We start from the raw sequence: 19,698 nt of genomic DNA on the forward strand, positions 1-19,698 counted from the left end.
TCTTTCCATTTAACTCTTTCAAATAAAAAAAAATCTAAAAAAAAAAAAACACATTGAAAAGAGAATTGAATGTTCTCTGAAATTTTTGAAGCCCCCTCATATAAGGATTGTCTCAAATCAATTACCTTGATTTCTACCTAAGGAAACTAGAAAAAGAGCAAAGTAAACCCCAAACAACAGGTAGAACACGAAGATAAACGTCTGCTGTGGTCTGATCAGAGCACTAAATGTTGACAGGTGATCAAGAGGGAACCAGGTTATCACCGGGTGAGGCTGTGAGGTGGCCAGGTGGATTCAGAAACCTCACAAAACAGATACAGTGTGTGTCTTTTCATTTATCCCCTTGAAGATTCTGGGAATGTCCATCTAGACACCAGAAACCAGACCCCTGACTCACCCCAACTTGCCAGGGCCATGATCTGAGACCCCCACTTTCACATCCGCTGTGAGTTCATTTCTGTGGTTTGTAAACCACTAGGGCTATGATAGCTCCCCAGAGCAGTTCAGGTAAACTGCATCATCAAGGATAAATTCAATGATGCAGTCCCGGAAGTGGCACCCCCAGCACGGAGAACAAGGTCAGCCCCATGGGGACTGCAGCCTATCCCTGGGTGGCTCTGGTGCCTTGGAGAGGTCGCCCCCTAGTGGTCGTGCACTACAGAGTATAAAACGGAGACAGGAAGTCGGGGGCGCCCTTGAACCTCTGAGTCACTTGTTCTATGGCGGGAGAATGAACCGCTTGTGATGCCCACATAGCGACTCGTTATGATATGTACAGTGCTGGCTTTGAGGCCTCTGCCCCACACATTTCTCGGGTCATCCTTTGGCTGTTAATAATTCACCTCAGACACAGGCAAGGATGCCCCACAGCACTGCACGGTGCAGCACACAGTCTGTCAGTGAGCAGGGCATCACCATAAAGAATCAGCACCAGTGCCTCTCAGCCACACAATCCACGCAAATGTGTCTGTCTGTCCCCACGAATGCACATGAGCCAGTGCATACCCATTTTTATTGTGAAACGCGAAAAAAGTCAATAAAACTTGAAAAACATAGGAGAAAAAATCAATGTAACAAAACCCTGTGTGGAAACTAAAATCAACATCTATCCTATCCAGTTTGGTTGATCAGAATTAAACAAAAAGACATATTATTAACAGAAAAAATCACCAATAAATATATAAATCCTTTAAAAAAGATTTGAGAGGATACAAATGTTGTACATAGAGAAGATAATTCAGCAACGGTGTTGTTAGAGTCGACCGCCCGAAAAACGTCACCAAGAGACATCTCTTATGCAAACAGCAAGGGGAAGCTTTATTGATTATCCAGCATGCTGGGGCTGTCTGATCATCATGAGCAGAGCAGCCCCGAATAACCAAAGGTTAGGGTTTATAAAGGCAAAAACCACAAAACCGGGAAGGGGAAGAGAATACACGGTTGCTAAGTGGTTGTTAAAGTCTTACAATCAGCAATTATGATCTTAAGACATAGACAAATCACATCTTCATTATTAGCCCAGGTAACCCAGGTGCAACCTTTTACTTTTAAGCTTGAGCAATCATGCTAGGGGGTTTTTGTGCGTTGCCAAGGGTGATGTAGTGCACTGCTATTGTCCGACTATTTGAGATCATAGTTTCAGACCAGAGTCTCACGGTGGGGGGGGGTGCTTTCCCAGAATGCAGTCTCAAGTGCTCCAAAATGGAGTCCCTACTGTTAAGGTGCTACTTCACTCTGTCTTATTTTCACAGCTGCACCAGGAAGGTTTAAACCTGTAAGCTTAAGCTTAACTTTTTACACCCACACATATACAATTTTAACTCTTTAGTGTCAACACAGAAGCATGCTGAAACAATGGAACAGAACACATGCTGAAAATCTAGAGCTTTTAAGTGCAAAATATACTTGAACATATATGCTTATGCAGTGCAAATGTGTTTAAAAAATCACCCTGTAACATTCTAAACTTAGACATGTTCTTATAAAATTACTGAAAGTATAAAGCAAAGGAAGATATTATGGGTATCTAGAAAACTAGGCACTGATGAGGAAAATGAATGGTAATGAGGGGTTTCAAATTATCTGAAACTATAGAAAGAAAAATGTGAAACTATAAAACTCCTCTTACACAGATGTGCCTAATAGGAATCTTCTTAAAACTTCCACTTGACATAGGCATTTACAAATTTTATTATTTTTTTCTGTAACATAAAAGCCATGTCTCTCACCTGGTATCAAGGACACAATGTCCTTAAGGATTAGGATTAATTTAATTTTTTATTTATTGAAAGAGAGAGAGAGAGAGAGTAGAGACAGAGAGAGAAAGCTTTATCTCCCATCCACTAGTTGACTACCCCAATGACCACAATGGCCAGCACTGCCCCAGGTCAACACCAGGAATGTGGAACTCCACCCAGGTTCCCACATGGGTAGCAGAAGCCCAACCACGTGGACCACCTACTACCATCCCAGGCACATTGCTAGGGAGTTGTAATGGAAGCAGAGAATCTAGGACTCAAATTGGAACTTAGATATGCAATGCCTGCATTTCATGCATTGGCTTAACCCAGTACAACACAACACCAGCCCCAGATTATTTTAATTTTACATCTGGATCATTCAATGATCTTCCACCTATGAAATTCTACAATCAAAAAATATTTATCTTCCAGACTATATGGATCAAAACACTTATAGCATATTATTAGAGAATTGGGTGTCAGATTTTTTAAAATGTCAGTGCCCTGAAAGCCACTCTATAAATAATGGTATTTAGGGACAAGGCCATATTATGTTACTTTAGGTGTAATTTTTATTGAACTACTTTCAATTTAAAAGTTCCCTATCGCTGAAGAAAGAACCTAGGCTAAAAAAAATTTAGCTCTCTGGAAAAATCAGGGCTTTTTTTTAAAATTGTATTTAAGGTATGCAAGTTTCATGTATTTCATATATACATATTTTGGAACATATTTTAATTCAATACAGTAAGGCTGTCAGTTATTCATGAGGCTATTTCCATGGCTTAAAGCCCCAAACACAAGCCACCTCTCTACCATTCACAATCTTTTCAATAACTGTTATCCATAGTTTTCATTTAAAAATAAAGGACAAAAGCAGTAGGATGCATAAATACTCCTTGAAAATATAAACAATTTATTAGAAAAAGTGGCTTATGCTGCAAAACCTCTAAACATGATAGGATAATGAATTTGGATTCTGTGAAAACTTAATCATAGGATAATGGAAAGTCAGTAAAACAGGATGCTTCAAATATAAATAGTCACAAAATATTGTTTGTAAAGGTTAGATTTGTCTCTATGAAATTGGTTTTAAAGATTATAATAATGATTATAATAGAGAATATAAAAACTGGTTTTTAAAACTTTAATAATTTCTGTATTAATACAATATATTTTTCTATTCAATAAAACAGAAACATAGCAAAAAATATGGAGGTCCATAAAGAAATTATACAAAGTCATTCCAGTTAAGAATACACAATATCAAACACCAGCATTGTGGCACTGTTGGTTAAGCTACCACCTGGGATGCTGGCCTCCCCTATGAGAGCTGGTTTGGGTGCCTAAAGCTTCACTCCTAATACAGTTTCCTGATAATGTTAATTATAATGCTTCCAGCCACAGAGGAGGGTCCAAGTACATGGGCCCCTGCTACCCCAATGGGAGACTCAAATGGGGTTCCAGGCTCCCAGCTTCAGCCTGGTCCAGCTGCAGCCATTGAGGTCATTTGGGGCAATAAATCAGAAGTTGGAAGGGATCTCAATCTCTCTCTCTAACTCTGCTTTTCAAATAAAATACATTGGTAACAAAAAAGAAAAAGCAACATCAAAAATTGTGAAAATCATTTGTGGCCTTTCAAAAATATTTATTTGTGAGTCAGAGTTGTAGAGAGAGAGAGAGAGAGAGAGAGAGAATCTTCTATGCACTAGTTCACTCCTCAAATGGCTGCAACAGCTGAGTTTGGGCCAGGCTGAAGCCAGGAGCCAGGAGTTTCTTTCAGGTTGGCCAAGGGAGGTAGGGCCCAAGGACCCAGACCATTCTCCTCTAATTTCCCAGGTGCATCACCAGGGTGCTGGATGGAACTCAAACTGGCACCCATGCAGGATGTGGGCACTGCAGATGGTGACTTAACCTGCTGCATCAAGCACTTCCTCATGTTTATTTTAGAGGCAGAGTTGCAGAGAAAAAGAAAGAGAGAGAGAGATCTTGCATTCTCTGGTTCACCCCCAAATGGATGCAGTATCTGAGGTGGGCAGGGCCAGCCAGAAGCCAGGAGCCAATGGTTTCATCCTGGTCTCCCACATAGGTGCAGGGTCTCAAGCACTTGTGTCATCCTCTAATGATTTCCTTGGTGCATTAGCGTCAGCTGGATTGGATTTGGGGAGTGAACCACTGGATGGAATACTGTCTCTCTGTTTCTCTGTCTCTCCCTCTGTCTGTCTGGAACTTGGCCTCTCAAATAAATTAATTAATTAATCCCAATTCATGTTAACTATTTAAACCAACTGAAAGGACTGGATTCTCCCAAACTCCTGTTAAGCAGTTAGCAGGATCTTCATCAGAAAATCAGAAAAAGATAGAGAATGAACTATAGACCAATATCTCTGATGAGCATAGATGCAGAAATCCTCAACAAATTACTATCCAATAGAATCAATCACTACATCAGAAAGATCACTCACCCAGACCAAGTGAGATTTTTCCATCATATGCAGGGATTGTTTAATATGTACAAATCAATAAATGTGATACATCATATCAGCTAATTGAAGAATGAAGGCTGTATGTATGATTATCTCAATAGATGCAGAGAAAGCATTTGATAAAACACAAAATTCTTTCTTGATAAAATTTTAAGCAAATTGGGTATACAGGGAGCATTTCTCAACACAATCAAGATAATATATGACAAACCAACAGTCACCATGATACTTTTGGGTGAGAAGTCAGAAGCATTTTCACTGAGATTCAGAACTAGACTAGGATGTCCACTTTCACTACTACTATTCTGAAAGTTTTAGCCAGAGCAGTTAGACAAAAAGAAAGAAAAGGTATAAAATTGGGAAAGGAGGACATCAAAATATCTTTGTAGAATATATGATCTGATACATGGGGAACCAAAAGACTCCACTAAGAGATTATAGGAATTCATAAGAGAAATTTGAAAAGTTACAAAATATAAAATTGACACAAATATCAAAAGTTTTTATATACACAGTGTCATATCTGAGAAAGAACTTTTAAGCTAATTGCCATTCACAATAGCTACAAAGAATTAAATTTGTTGGGATAAATTTAACCAAGAATCCAATCAAAAATTTCCCCAGTGAATGTAACATTGAGGAAATAAATAGGAAAAAACACAAAATTGGAAAAATCTTTCATGTTCATGCATTGGAAGAAATAATTTATCAAAATCTTCATACCACCTAAAACAATTTACAGATTCAATGCAATCCCAATGAAAATACTGAAACATTTTTCTCAGATGTGGATGAAATTAATGGAAAATTCATATGAAATCATGAGACCAAAATAACTAAGCCAATCATAAGCATTAAAAGTAAACCTGGATGGGGGCCAGCACTGTGGCTCACTTGGTTAATCCTCCACCTGTGGTGCCAGCATCCCATCTGGGCAACAGGTTCTAGACCCAGTTGCTCCTCTTCCAGTCCAGCTCTCTGCTGTGGCCCAGGAAAGCAGTGGAGGATGGCCCAAGTGCTTGGGCCCCTACACCTGCATGGGAGACCAGGATGAAGCACCTGGCTCCTGGCTTCAGATCAATGAAGCTCCAGCCATAGCAGCCATTTGAGGGTTGGACCAATGGAAGGAAGACCTTTCTCTCTGTCTCTCTCTCAATGTCTAACTCTAACTGTCAAAAAAAAAAAAAAAAAGGAAAGCTGGAGGCATGACAATACCAGATTTCAAGAAATATTACAGGGCAGGTATAATCAAATCAGTTTGGTATTGGCACAGAAATTAGACAGGTCGAGCAATGGAACAGGCTAGGGATCCCAGAAATTAACTAATGCATCTACAACCCAGAAATCCATACGGGATGCCAGCAATGCAGGTGGCAGCATTACCTGCTATGCCACAGCACTGACCCTTCCATTCATTTAAATAAAATTATTTTATAATTGGTAAAGGCAGTATAGAAATGAAGATATATAATTGGGCAATGAACTTAGGAAATAATATTCAAACACACTTATAATTAAAAAATTAATGCAAAACAACATTGAGATGACATTTTAGTGACTCAATTAATGATTCTTTTAAAATTTTCCAAAGCCTCTTATAACTACACATTTTCTCAAAAAATGACTCTTATACAATTTTGGTAGTTAGCTAAATTACTGCTGTCTTTTCTGTAGGGAATTTTATCATTATTTATCATAGTCCTTAAAATGCCCCTACTCTGGTACCCAGAAATTTATCTTGGGGCTAGTAATTCAACTTACACAAAGCAGTCTAAACTTAAAAATCTGACATATGCATAATGACTTATATGAAGAGTGTTTATTATAATTTTTCATCATAGAAAATTGTTACAACTTAAGTGGTCAAAAGGAGAGGTTAATATTTTCAGCCAATTAAAATCACAACCTTTATAAAGAATAGTTAACAACATGAAGGGAAAATTACACACTGTTGAGTAGGAAAAGTAGACTACAAAATAGCATGTCTATTTTGGTCATGGTTTTGTTTGTAAAAGTATACACGTATATGCCTGTATCTGTGTGTAAATATTACATGACTGAATATAGAAGGAGAGTTGATCTCTTCCCATAGCCTATATTAAGTTTTCCAAATGTCCTGTGATGCACATATAATGCATACATGTAAACAGACACACTTTTAGAATGAAGTTAAGGAAGATTTTCAAACTATTTATATACTTTGAAGGCAGTTATACAGACAGTGAGGGAGAGAGCTCTTCCATCTGATGGTCCACTCTCCAAATGGCCACGATGGCCAGGACTGGGCCATGCTGAAGCCAGGAGCCAGAACTGTAATCACTCTAATATATTAGGATATTTTAACATGAGAAAATAGGATTTCTTTCCGATCTCCTAGATAAGAATGATAATCAAAATGAAGGTATCTACAATGTCTCATTTTGTTTTAAATGTTTGTCTAATTGTATATTTAAATATTTATCAAATTGGTGGGTTTTTTAAACAGATGCAATATCGTTTGTATACACAATTCTAAAAGCAAAATGATATATCCTTCTTCTCTCTCTCCCACTCTTCTTCCTTGTATTTTTTCTTTAGTTTTTGAGATAACATTTTAAATACACTTTACAGCAAAAAAAGTCTTAATACTTAACCAAACAAAAGTTTAACAAGTAAAATGCAAAAAGACCCCAGTTTAGTGGGAATATAGTGAATGGCTATAAACAATGTTTAAAAATGAAGACATCAAATGAGAAACTAATATGTGTCCTAATTCCTTTACAAAAAGTCTCATGGGAAATCTGTCATTATTCACTAAATATCAGTGCAAAAACATCTATTTATATGATCTCTAAAAATGGATTGTGTGTAATAAAGTAGAACTTTTCTCAAGTCTTCTTGACAGTCTCACATAGAAACTGCTTAATAAATTTAAACAGTTTCAACCTCCTTGTAAATTTTAGAAATCATTAGGCAGTCTACACTGTTTCTAGTTAATAATTGCACATACTAGAACTATTGAGGTATTTCCTAGAAAGCTACGTAGAAAGGCCAGGTCCTGGAACTTAGACCCTGTTTCCCACATGGGAAGAAAGGAGAACTGAGGTCCCCATAGATGACAGCTCATCACGTGCAGTGCATAAACCCCATACACACAGCACTGCTGCTCCCTGGTGACCACTCTGTCCACACTGCACAATCGGGGAGATGTGGGGCTGCTGCCACTCAGCTCCCCACAGATGGCTCTGGGGCCCAGACTTCTCTGCTAACAGGGAAGGGGCAGGGTGCCTGGGTCCTGGGTGCCAGTCCAGACCCCACCCTGTAGACCACAGGGAACCCAGGGAAGTGCTGTGCTGACAGTGAGATGGGGCCCAATGTTCCAGAGATGCCCTCTGGGAGCCCGCGTCCTGCCATCAGGTACCACCAGCTTCCCCTTCCCCCACTCTGGACACCTGTCCCCACACACTCACCATTCCTGGGCGTCCGAGATGGGCTGTGTTGTGGTGGACAATGTCAGAGAACAGCAGATGCCGCACTAGCTCCAGAGTCTCCCAGTGGCAGAGACCCCTCCTTGGACCTCTCTCCTCCAGGAATTTGGAACTCTGTGATGTCACAATCCAGTGTGATTATGTGGCAGTGATGTCACTGTGCCTGAGCTCACATAGCCATCAGCACACAGGACCCAGAAGTCACAACAAATCGTTTACAGCAGGGACGGGAACTCCAGGCCGCTCCAGATGGTAGAGAGGTGAGGTCTGGGTTCAGGGGCCAAGGGCCTCCTTCAGGGCTGCACCCTTTCACCAGCAGGATCCTGCCACCTGCTGGGACCCTCCTGCCTCCCCATGGGTCTTCCTGGGAGAATCCCACCTGAGGCTGCAGCCACCTACTTAGGGTGAGTTAGAGTAATGGCTGTTTATTGGCTTTGGTCTTTTTCCTTTTCTTCATGTTGCTGACTCATTTCTCTGTGGGGTTTTTAATATTGAGAATATTTACAGATATTTCTGCTTGTTTTCACTGATATAAGGTTTTTTTCATTAGATGCTGAGTTTTATTAAATATTTTCAACATGTAATCTAAACAATCATGCAATTGTCTTTATGCATTTTTCACCTATTTGGATGGCTTTTTTGGGAATCTTGACAACTCTTGTATTTTTTATTATCTCTTGCTTGTAATTGGCCTATTATGTTTTCCTATATCATTTCATTTATTATAATAATACTTTGCCACCCGGTGAGTCATGGGCTGGCTGTTGTGGTTCACCAGGACCAGGAGGCCGGGGCGGGGTCCCAGCCTGGCTCCCCATGACCCCTTGTGGTCAGGGCAGGGCGGGCTCCCCAGGTGCACACGGCCTCACCGGGCAGTGGCCGAGATGGGGACGCGCCTTGTGATGGCCTCGTCTGCCACCTGCAGGCATGGGCTCCAAGGCCAAGAAGTGCGTGGTGCTGCCCATGGTGGAGCAGAACCTAGAGGATGTGGGTGGGGTGCCGGCCCAAGACCCTGTCTTCACCGCGCTGGCCCTGGAAGGTAGGGGGCTCGGGCCAGGGCAGGGCAGGGGGTGGACCCGAGGCCCCAGGAGCAGTGGCTGGGCAGGACCTTGGGTCCCGTGCTGCATTGGCCTGGGGCCAAGGAAGGCATTGGCACCATTAACAGAGGGGGAGCGCACCACGGGACAGGGGCCATGGTGGAGGTCGCAGCGGTCTCTGACCCGGCCCGGGGTGGAGCTGAGAAGTGGGGTGTGTGAGGACAGGGTTCTGCATGCAGGGTTGGCGTGGACTCTGTGGTCTCTGCGAGGTGCTCAGCTGTACTGAGCCCTGGGCCCAGACAGAGCCAGAGCGCCGCCCCCGCCATCCCTGGACGTGCCCCGTGGACCGAGGCCTGAGGATTCTATGGGAACCTACTGTTCTTTCTCTTTCTTTCATTTTTGAAAAAGATATTAGAGACAGAGGGAGATCCGTCCGCTGGTTCACTCCCCAAATGGCTGCAGCGGCCGGAGCTGGGCTGACCAGGAGCCAGGAGCTCCATCCGGGTCTCCCACGCGGGTGTAGGGGCCCAAGCACTTGGGGCATCCTCCACTACTCTCCCAGCGCACAGCAAAGAGCTGGATCAGAAGTGGAGCAGCCGGGACTTGAACTGGTGCCCCTATGGGATGCCAGAGTCCCAGGCAGCAGCTTTACTGCTACACCACAGCGCTGGCCCTGAGAGCCAACTTTTTAGAATTAAGTTATACTGGGTCCCTGCGCCCATGTGGGACCCGGAGGGAGTACCTGGCTCTGGCCTGGCCCAGCCCTGGCTGTTGTGGCCATTTGGGGAGTTAACCACAGATAGAGGATCTCTCTCTCCCTCTCTCCCTCTTTCCCTCTCTCTCTCCCTCCCTCCTTCCCTATTCCCTCCATCTCTCTCTCTCTCTCTCTCTCTCTCTCTCTCTTTCTCTCTCTCTCTCCTCCCATCAGATGAATTAAACAAGCCCAGCTGTACTACCACATTCTGTGCCGTGCTCTGTGTGACCCGGGGTTGCTCAGCATCGCCATGGACCGCTGCCGTCTGCCGGAGGTTCTGTGGGACAGGGCACCTGGCGGAACCCGGGCTGAGCTGAGTTTCAGTGGCTGGCTGCCTTTTGTCTGTCGCGAGTCTCCTGTAGTGAGCAGGTGTCCGGCCGAGGTTCAAGGCCAGGTTCCCGGCCATGGCCAGGGAAGAGCTGGAGGCTGTAGCGCCACAGGAGTGGACCCGCTCCCTCCTTTCAGCAAAACGTGTTTGCTGACCAGGTGAGGCCAGGCTGCCTGTCTTCCTGCTGCTGCTCTAGCCCTGGACCACATGGGAGGTCATGGACCACATGTGTTGGGGGGTCGTGGACCATGTGTGTGTTTGTATGGGGTTGTGGGCCACGTGTGTGTGTGGATCATGGACCACGTGTGTGGGGTTGTGGACTGTGTGTGGGGGGGTCGTGGACCACATGTGTGAGGTCCTGGACCAGGTGTGTGTGTGGGGGGGTCGTGGACCGCATGGGGGGATCGTGGACCATGTTTGTGTTGGGGGGTTGTGGACCACGTGTGTTGGCACACTGCTGTCCCATCGCTGCCTCTGAGGGTCACGGCCATGCTCCCCCACAACCCCCCACGCAGTCTCGCTCGGGGTGCATCTTCCTAGGAAGTGCCACAGCCCATTTGGCAAAAAACAAATTGCATTCTGCCTCGGGCTGACCTGGGCCCCTTCTTCCCTGGCCAGGGCGCCAGCTGGGCTGTGTGGGTGTCCAGGACCGGCTCCCCCCACAACGGCCCTGTCCATCTTTCGGGGCCACCCTTCGCCCTGGCCTTTCTCAGGGACAGGGCCCTGAGAGGGGCTGGGTCTGTGGCATGGAGGGTGAAGCCGCCGCCTGTGATCTGGGCCGCTCGGCATCTGATCCGGTTCCCTGCTGGTGGCAGCTGGCAGCCCCGGTGCGGGCCCTGCTGTTTCCATCATTGCTGAGGAGAGCATTTCTAGAACAATGTGAGAGACAGGTGCGGCAGGAACGTGGGAACCCAGAACTCCATGTGGGTGGCAGGGACCCCGCTATTGAGATTGGTGTGCTTCGGCTGGTGTGAGGTGCCAGATCATGTATGGGCCCCCAAGAGTGACTATGGGGCGCCCAGGCCGCCAGGGTGGGCTTGTGCTGTGCAGGGGTCTACAGGCACCCGCGTCCCCAGGCTGGGCTCCCTCCTGCTGGGTGGCTCTGGTCTCGGGGGTTCCCTCACGACTGACTCTTCCTCATGCTGTCCCAGACCTCCCAGGAGACCCCAGGAAGAGTGAGGACCCTGAGGCTCAGCAGGAGCGGCTGTACCAGCAGTGCCGGGCCTACATGGCCGCCAAAGTGCAGCTGCAGCGGGCAGGCGAGGGGCTGAGGCAGCAGTGCCAGGGCCTGTGGTGAGCCGGTGCTGAGCTAGAGCTGGACATTTGCCACATGACGTGCACGGTGCTGCCTGGCGCCTCCTCCAGCTGACCTGGGCCCTTCCCCGCCCTGGGCTCAGGCTGGACCCTGTGTGGGCGCCCGAGACCACCTCCCCCCAGCGGACCCTGTGTGGGCACCCGGGACCACCTCCCCTCAGTGGACCTGTGTGGGCGCCCGGGACCACCTCCCCTCAGTGGACCTGTGTGGGTGCCCGGGACCACCTCCCCCCAGTGGACCCTGTGTGGGCACCCGGGACCACCTCCCCCCAGCGGACTCTGCCCATCTCACAGGGCCACTCCGTGCTCCCTTGCCTGGCGCTGGCCTGGCGCACCACTCCCTGGCCGAGAGGGGGAGCCGGCTTTCCCGGTGGGGCCCCGCGGGCCTCATGCTGCCACTCCTGGGCAGGAGCTGCCCCTTCGTCACCGCAGGAGAGGCTGATGCAGCGGACAGCAGAGCGGCCACGGGCCAGGCCCTGGACGCCCTCCCTGGGACAGAGGCCACACCGGCTCCCGGTCCTCTGTGTCCTGAGGGGGCAGGGCCGAGCCCCAGGGCCACAGGAGTTTCTCTTCTGCTGCCTGAGCCTCAGAGACCCCAGCCACAGCCGCTCAGCCGGGGCAGAGACCCCCCCCCACCAGCCCACCGGGCACTGTCGGGCCTGACAGAGCCTGGGCCACAGCCAAGGACGGAGCTGGACAGAGACGCCCCAGTGGGACAGTCTTCCCGGGACAGCAGGGACCCCTGGCCTCCCTGCTCATGGCCGGCGTGGGAGGCCCGCCCCGCCCTGCTCATGCAGCAGAGGCGACTGGACAGCTACCTTTATTAAAGTTGTGCGACATGGGTGCGGGGGGCGTGGTCCTTCCATGAGCCCGCGGCTTTACATGGGGTGCTGGCAGTGGCGCGCTAAGTACACGTGGGACGGGTGCTGCAGGGTGTGAGGAACAGGCGGGTGGGCGGAGGGAAGGCCGCCAAGTGGCCACCCATCCTGAGTGGCCCTGGGAATGGCTGGGGGGGGTACTGGTGTCCAGGGTCAGGGGCTGGGCAAGACCCGGTCCCCAGGACAGGGCCTGCAGCCCCGCCTCAGCTCCATTGCCCAAAGGTCACTCTGTGATCTCCCCACGCTGGGCGGGGTGAGCTGTGCCTGCATCTCCCCCTCACTGCTCCGGGAGCAGCCCCAAGCCCCAGGCCTGAGGACACCCAGCAGTCCCTGTGTGCGGAGGCCTTGGGCGCTGCCTCACCCCCACTGCTGGTCATCTTCTGGCCGGCCGCCCCACGCTCCCCAGGACCCCTGCTTGGCAGCCGTGGCCTAGAAGGACGTGCGTGGCACCTGGGGTGCACCCCAGAGCTTGAGGGCCACCCCTACTCCTCCTGGGCTGTGTTCTGCAGGGCACGGGTGGGGCCTGAAGGGGGCGCCCACTCGGGTTGCTGCCTGCGGCTGTCTGGCCAAGGCCCAAGGGTGTGGAGCACAGGATACAGCAGGTGGAGCCCCCTCCTGGGGGATGGGGTGTGGGGGTAGCCCTGCTGGGCAGCCACCCGCAGGTTCCCTTCTCCCAGCCGGATTCTGCAGGAAAGAGGTCGCTGGCTCTCTCTGCAGCGCTCTCCTCCGCTCCTCCGTGGAGGTGGGCAGGGCCGCGGGGCCCCCTCTCCTGCTGCGTTCAGGCTCCTGGGGTGTGATGAGGCTCCGGTCCCCGGGCTGTGATGGCCCTGGGGTCCCGTGGTCCTTGTGCTGTCCACGTGGTCCGTGCATCGGAAGCTGGGAGGGAGGCACAGAGCCAGCACCCCCCGCCACGCCTGCCTTGCCCACCGTGCCTTGGCCGGGCAGTGGCGTCCCAGGGCAGCAGGGTTAGCCCGACTCCAGCATCCCCCAAGGAACCCTGTCCCTCTCACAGGCTTGCTGTCCTCCAGCCTCCCCCACAGGTGGGTGGGGGTCCAGGGCAGGCTGGTGGCCCCCTCCCTTCCCTGCCACCTTTCCCTAGGGCCCCCCGGGGCGCTGTCTGGGCTCCAGCCCACACTCCCGCTCCCCTAGCTGAGGCTGGGAGTGGAAACCAACTGGCGGAGCCCTCATTAAGGAATTAGCAGGAGCAGTAATTACAGGCTCCTGTCCTGCTCAGTGGTGACAGCCCCAGCCCGCCTCCTGAGCCTGCTCCCTCCCCTCGGCTGTGTGAGCCTTGGGGTTCCAGTAGTGGCTCCCCCGGGGTCACCTCTAGGGCGGGCACTTGCACCCCATTCCCTTCTGAGAGGAGGCCTTGGCGAGGTGAGGCCGCGGTGAGCTGGTCTGCTAGGCGCATCTGCACAGCATCCGCCAGGCTGGCGGGGGCCTACTCTAGGAGGCCAGCGGGGCAGGGGCCCGGCCTTCTCCCAGGCGGAGTCCCTGGTGGCCATGGCCGCCGCCATGAGGGTGGGCACGTACTTGAAGGGCGGGACGCGCACTGTGTGGCTAGGGGAGCCATGCCAGCTGGCAGGGAAGCCCCCAACAGCGATACCCAAGCCCTCGTGGGCGAAAGGCGAAGGGCGCGGAGGCAGGGCCCTTGGCGGGACCGGCCCATCCATGTCGCTGCCCAGGAGGGTGGCCTGGGCGCCGGTTGGCGCGGGGGGCTACTCCCTGCTCTCCAGGCTCAGGGACGCGCTGGCGGTGGTCTTGGGCTGGGCCACCTCTTCTGTCCGCACCATGGCGACGCTGGTCTTCTGCAGCGGGGGGCCGGCGGGGCCCTCCTTGGGCGAGGCGCCCGGGAGCGGCAGGGCCGAGGGGGGCAGGGTGCTGCGCAGGATGTGTGCGACGTCCTCGTCCCGGATGCGCCGCCATGTCGTGCCTGGCGCGACCACCCTGGGCAGTGGCCGCGCCTCGCCGTCGCTCCCGTGGCTCCGGGTGGTGTGACCTGGGGGGCGGGGGGCTCCCGGGGCCCTGCCATCGGGCCTGCGGGCCACGCTGACGTGGGGCAGGGAGGAGTAGCGCTTGACCGCCTCCGGCCGCACGGGGGCGCTCACGGGCAGGCGCGAAGGGCTCTCGCAGCTGGTGCGCTGGTGCGCGCGGGCCAGGGCCGGGACCGGATCCTGGCCGGGTCGCCTGCTGCCCGGGGGCCGCCCTCAGCTCGTCGCAGCGCGAAGAGCAGAGGAAGACGGCGGGGAGCGCGGGCCGGCCGCGGCGGGGCGACGCACCCTGGGAGGTGGAGGCGGAGTCGGACAGCAGCTCCGTGCGCCGGAGACGCAGGAAGCCGGGCGACTCCTTGATGAAGGTCAGTTGGCGCCGGAAGCCCGAGCGGTCTGAGGACTCGCTGCCGCTGGAGCGGGCGGAGGCCACACGCACCAGGCCCAGTCAGCCCCCACGCGCCCCCGCCGCCCCCTCGCGGCCTCTGGGGCTCGGCTCTGGGGCGGGTCTGTCCGGCGGCGGCGGCGGCCCGCGCCTGGCCAGCTTCTATGAACGGGATCCGGACGGGCGACTTCTGTGTCTTGTGGTGCTTGGCCAGCAGGGCCCGTGCCAGCGTCTTGGGCACGCGGGGGGCTGCTGGGCCAGGCAGAGACCCTGAAGCTGGGGTGGCGGGGGGCGACTTCCTGGGCAGAGGCTGAGAGGCGGGCGAGGTCTGGGAGGAGCTTGAAGAAGGGGTCTTGGCCAGAGGAGCAGGGTGGGTGGCGCTCCTGGGGGGATGGCTCAGCGCCGCCAGCTCCGAGATCTTGCCCGGCCGGTGCAGGCTCCGAGAGCGCTGCTTCCTGGGCGCTGGCGCCTTGCCTGCGGCTGCTGGCTGTGCCGGGCTGGGGGGCTCCGCCGCCTTCCATAGTGTGGCCCGGGGCCAGGGAAAGCTTTGGGCTGGGGCCGGGTGGCCGGGCTGGGCACGTAGATCACGGTCCGCCCCTGGAGAACGGCCGGCACCCCCGCTGCTACCTACTGAGCAGCGCGCGGCTTCTCCGGGCCGCCAGGGACGCGGGGGGGGGGGGGGGGCTCGCGCGCTCTTGGCTGAGGCCAGGCTCCGTTTCTCTGGCCGCCGGGCACTGCCCTCCCCGCCCTGGCCCCGGGCTGGCGCCTGCTCCTGCGCTTGGATAGCCGTGGGAGGGGCCCGTGGGCAGAGCAGACCCCAGGGACAGGAGCGAGTCGGACTCGGAGGCCGCCTCGCTGGGGGCCGCCGCGGCCGCCTAGTGCAGCCACGTGACGATGGAGTTGGCGCCCTCCTGGATGGCGCGGCGCTCTGCGCTGTCCAGGTCGGAGGACCGGTCTGAGCCGGCCGCCTCCTCGCCGCAGTCCCGGGGCGCCTCTGCTGGCCGCTTGTCCTGCCCAGCAGCCCGAGCCTTGCAGCGCTGGAGGCCAGAGGCCAGGGGCCTGCGCCTGGGCATGGCTGAGCCGATGCAGCAGCGCGGGAGCTCCTCCTCGGAGCGCGCGCTGGGGGAGCTGTCGCGCCCGCCTCCTCGGTGCGGGGCCTGGGGGACCGTGGGCTCCAGGCCTCCCAGGTGGCTGGCCGGTCGCTCACAGCCTTGAGCGAGGTAGCCGAGGAGCTCAGGGAGTAGCAAGGTAGGGTCTTACCGGTGATCAGCCGGGGCTGGGCCCCGGGGGTGGGGGCGGCTGGGCCGGAGCGGCTACCTTGGCTGGGGCCCGGGCCTCCTTCCTGCCCCGCTTCAGGGCCTGCGGGATGGGGCGGCCCGGCCAAGGAGGGCGCCTCGTCAGAGTCGTAGAAGCAGTACACGGCCTCCTCGTGGGCGTCGTGAGGCACAGGGACTACCTCCCCCCTTCCCCCCCCCCCGACCCCGGTCCAAGTGGGCACTTGGGAGCCGGCCCAGGGGCAGCTCCAGCCCGGCCGGATCCTCCCTGTGCTCCGGACCTGCTCCGGGCTCCGGCGGGCGACCCCAGCCTTAAGCCGGTGCCTGGAGACCTGGCTGGTGGGGCCACGAGGCCGGCGGGCTCCTGCCTGTCCAGCCGGCCCCCTGGGGCTGCTCCCTGGGGGGCCCTTGCAGGGTCTCCTCGCTGAGGGACGCGGCGCTGGAGAAGTTGACAGGCGTGCCCTCGGCCGAGTCAGTGCAGGAGTCGTCCTCCCGGGCCGGGGCGGGCCCCAGCATGTAGACCGGGACGGGCAGCGCGCAGCAGCTCCAGCTCCTGGTCCGCGGCCGTGGGTGTGCGGGAGCCCGCGGACGCCGGCCCCTCCTGTCGTCCCACATCCTCTTCTCGCCGGCGGTGCCCGGCGCCACCGCGACCCCCGCCGGTGCCGCGGTCAGCAGCAGCCGCAGCTCCACGTAGTGCTCATGCAGGGCGAGCGCACTGGGGCTGGAGGCGCAGGAGAAGTTCTCGTCCGGCTTCTCCACAGTGAAGCGGATGCTGCCGGCGTCCAGCTCAGAGGCAGGTGGCAGCGCTCGCAGCAGTCGGCGATGTCCAGGAAGCGCTTCACGTAGCTCTCCCATTGCAGGCTGAACTGGCTGCTCTCGGGCTGGCCGGGCAGCGTGGCTGGCGGCGCCTTGCTGAGGCTGGGCGGCATGGCCTGCCCGGGGCTGTCAGGCAGCTTGCTGGGGCTCACCTTGCTGCTGCCCAGCCCGCTGCAGGGGTCGCTGGGGGTGGAGCTGACGATGGACGGGTTCTCAAAGCTGCCTAGGCAGCTCACGGAACTGCAGTGGCTCAGCACCAGGGGCATCACCTGCACACAGCTGGATGGCGTGACGTCCTCGAAGGTCAGGCCCCGGCCCGCGCCACGCCCGGTCCAGCTCCGCCTCTTCGGGGCCGGCCTCCTCCAGGCCCTCGAGGGAGGAGTTGCTGTCCAAATCTCCGGCCTCGCTGGGGCCCGGGCGTCCGACCGAGGACAGCGAGCTGCAGCGGGACAGCGAGAGGGTCCCCTCCTGCGCCACCAGCCTCTGCAGCACCCTGCTGGCCGCAGCTGGCCGGCTGGCCCCCAGCTTCTTGGGCACCTGGCTTAGGCCCTCCGCCAGCAGCCACGCCTGCTTCCGGGCCGCGGGGGGGCGCCTTGGGGCCGCAGGGGGCCCCCGCACCTGCCCTGCCCGCGGCCTCCAGCAGAAGCATGTGCTGATAGGTGGGCGACAGCTTGATGGTGCGCACGCAGGCGTCGGCGCCGGTGGCGTCCCGGGTGGGCCCCTCGGCCTGGCTGCCCCGCAGGTCGAGATCGAGCCCAGCTGGCCGGGGCTGCCCGCTCAGGAGCTCCTCACGGTGCTTGGCCAGCGCGGCCAGCGGGCAGGGCCGCTTGTGCTCCTGCAGTCAGTAGCTGTCACTGGTGCTGCCGCTATTGAGGCTGTCATTGGAGAGGCTGGCGTGGGCCGCCTTGAGCCAGAGCCGTGGGTGCGCCCGGCCCAGGTGCGGGGCCGAGCTCCATCTCCAGCGCCCACTGCTTGCGCACGTAGAGGCTGGGCACGCAGGTGCGGGGAGGACACGACCGTGGCGGCTGCCTGGTGCTTGGCGGACCGGTGGGCCAGCAGGTTGCGCAGCATGCCCACGGCGCCCAGGTCCCCCACCAGCTCCTGGTCCCGCGCGCTGCGGGCAGGCAGTTTCCAGAGCGTGCCGCACGCGTTGCTCACGATGGTCAGGCTGTGCGAGGTCAGGTGCTGCAGCAGCGTCTGCAGGCAGTTTGTGGTCGTGGAGCACCTGCCTGGGTGGGGGAAGTGGGGGCAGGGTCAGGTGTGGCCGGAACTGACGGCCCCGCCCACCCTCCCGGGATTGGGTGGCCAGAACAGATGGCCCCGCCCAGCTCTCCGGGGTTAGGGCAGCCTTTGTGGGCATTTGGGGGCGTGGACCAGCAGGTGGGAGGGGTGGTGGTGGTGTGTCTCTGCGTTTCTCAAATAAATTTTAAATTAAAATTCAAAAATAATAATAATACTTTGCTTAGAATATTTGTATCTGCTTATGAAAGGTATGCTTTTAAAAATCATTTCAAATCCTGGTACACTTGCATCATCATCATCAACGTAATGCTGATTTTCCAAAAGAAATTAAAACTATTCTCAGCTTATTTCCATTTGCATAGGTTTGGGAACAGTTTCCTTTTTCTTCCTTAGATGTTTGAAATATACCTGTAAGCCTGAAATTTTGATTGTTTAACTTTTTTCTTGGTTGCAGTTTTCAAAATGTGATTTAACATACTTGGTTTATGTATGAGTTTTTCTATTTTATGTTATATTTGTGTTTTGCGAATTTGATTTTCAAAATATGATAGATTTTGATCTGTGTAGTCAGAATTTTACTCAGGAATTTCACACATTTCTCTAAGTAGGTTGGTAAAGACTATAGTTCCTACAAAAGAATGATTCTATTTTAATTCCTGAAATAGGTTATTTTTTTGACTTTTACTTATGTTTCCTTAATCGCTTTTAATAATGACCAAAGAAAAGACCCAGTCATTTGCCCTCCTTTGTTTCTTGGACATGTCTGACATGTGGAAAAAATGAAGTAATCATTGCTCATTAAGTTGCAAAGAAATGCATGGCTGAACAACAATAAATATGCATGAAATCAGATTACTGTGATGCTGATGTAATGTTCTTATATTGGAAAAAAGTAATACTGTGTTTTCATGATGCGATCTGATGAGTCTTAAATGTTGATAGAAAAATGTACTATGATAAAACTATGCATAGATTTAAATATTTTTGTAGAAATACTTATCTTTCAATTCCATGTTTCTAAAATCTTCTCAATGTGCCCTTGTTTATATATGCTAAGCAATCTCCTATGAATCCCTTGTTGTTTTTTTACAACCCAGTATTGAAAGTAAGTCTTGTCTGACTTGTTTTAAGGTTGTACATTATGATTAAAAAGAAATAAAATAGTACATTTGCAGTTGTTAAATTCTGGACTATTTCATTTTCAAAGATTTATTATTTACTTGAAAGGCAAAGTTACAGACGGTGAGAGAGAGAGAGATCTTCCATCTGCTGGTTCTCTCCCCAAGTGGCCACAATAGCTGGAAATGCACTAATCTGAAGCCAGGATCCAGCAGCTTTTGGGTTTCCCTTGTGGATACAGGGACCAAGTACTTGAGCAATCTTCCACTGCTTTCCCAGGTGCATTAGAGGGAGCTGGATCAGAGGTGGAGCATCTGGGACTCAACCCAGCACTTATATGGGATGCTAGCACCTCAAGAAGCAACTTTACCAA

General features: G+C 53.4%; 2 pseudogenes; one reads left to right on the forward strand and one right to left on the reverse strand.

Moving 5' to 3' along the window:
• Positions 1 to 7,557: 7,557 nt before the first annotated feature.
• The window catches only part of LOC103346805 (protein CDV3 homolog pseudogene), a 60,728-nt pseudogene continuing 48,587 nt past the window's right edge, over positions 7,558 to 19,698 (forward strand).
• LOC138847906 (adenomatous polyposis coli protein 2-like) lies at positions 13,713 to 18,324 on the reverse strand (annotated as a pseudogene).

Source organism: Oryctolagus cuniculus, assembly GCF_964237555.1.
Source record: "Oryctolagus cuniculus chromosome 17 unlocalized genomic scaffold, mOryCun1.1 SUPER_17_unloc_3, whole genome shotgun sequence".
In the NCBI taxonomy this organism is placed as follows: domain Eukaryota; kingdom Metazoa; phylum Chordata; class Mammalia; order Lagomorpha; family Leporidae; genus Oryctolagus; species Oryctolagus cuniculus.